The sequence below is a fragment of the Arachis duranensis genome, chromosome 1 (genome assembly GCF_000817695.3).
Source record: "Arachis duranensis cultivar V14167 chromosome 1, aradu.V14167.gnm2.J7QH, whole genome shotgun sequence".
NCBI lineage: Eukaryota > Viridiplantae > Streptophyta > Magnoliopsida > Fabales > Fabaceae > Arachis > Arachis duranensis.
The window spans coordinates 71,849,838-71,850,461 of record NC_029772.3 but is presented as its reverse complement, the minus strand read 5'-3'; positions in this window follow the sequence as shown (position 1 = coordinate 71,850,461).

Below are 624 nucleotides of genomic sequence, written 5' to 3'. Positions count from 1 at the left end.
GTGTTGAACCCCCACATTCAAACTCTAAGTTTGGTGTTGGGAGGTTCCAACATGGCTCTGAGTATCTGTGAGACTCCATGAGAGCCCACTGTCAAGCTACTGACATTAAAGAAGCGCTTGTTGGGAGGCAACCCAATTTTATTATATTTATCTACTTTCCTTTGTTATTTTATGTTTTTTGTAGGTTGATGATCATGGAAAGTCACAAAATCAATTGAAAAAGCAAAAACAGAATGAAAAACAGAAAGAAAAATAGCACACCCTGGAGGAAAATCCTGCTGGCGTTTAAACGCCAGTAAGGGCAGCAAATGGGCATTTAACGCCCAGTCTGGCACCATTCTGGGCGTTTAACGCCAGAAAGGGGCACCAGACTGGCGTTAAACGCTAGGAAGGGGCAAGAAGCTGGCGTTAAACGCCAGAAATGGGCACCAGCCCGGCGTTTAACGCCAGAATTGGGAAAAGGAGCATTTTTGCACGCCACTTGGTGCATGGATGAATTTTTCTTGACACCTCAGGATCTGTGGACCCCACAGGATCCCCACCTACCCCACCATTCTCTCTCTTCTTCACCCATTCACCAATCACTTCAACACCTCTTCCCCAAAAACCCCTTACCTATCAAAT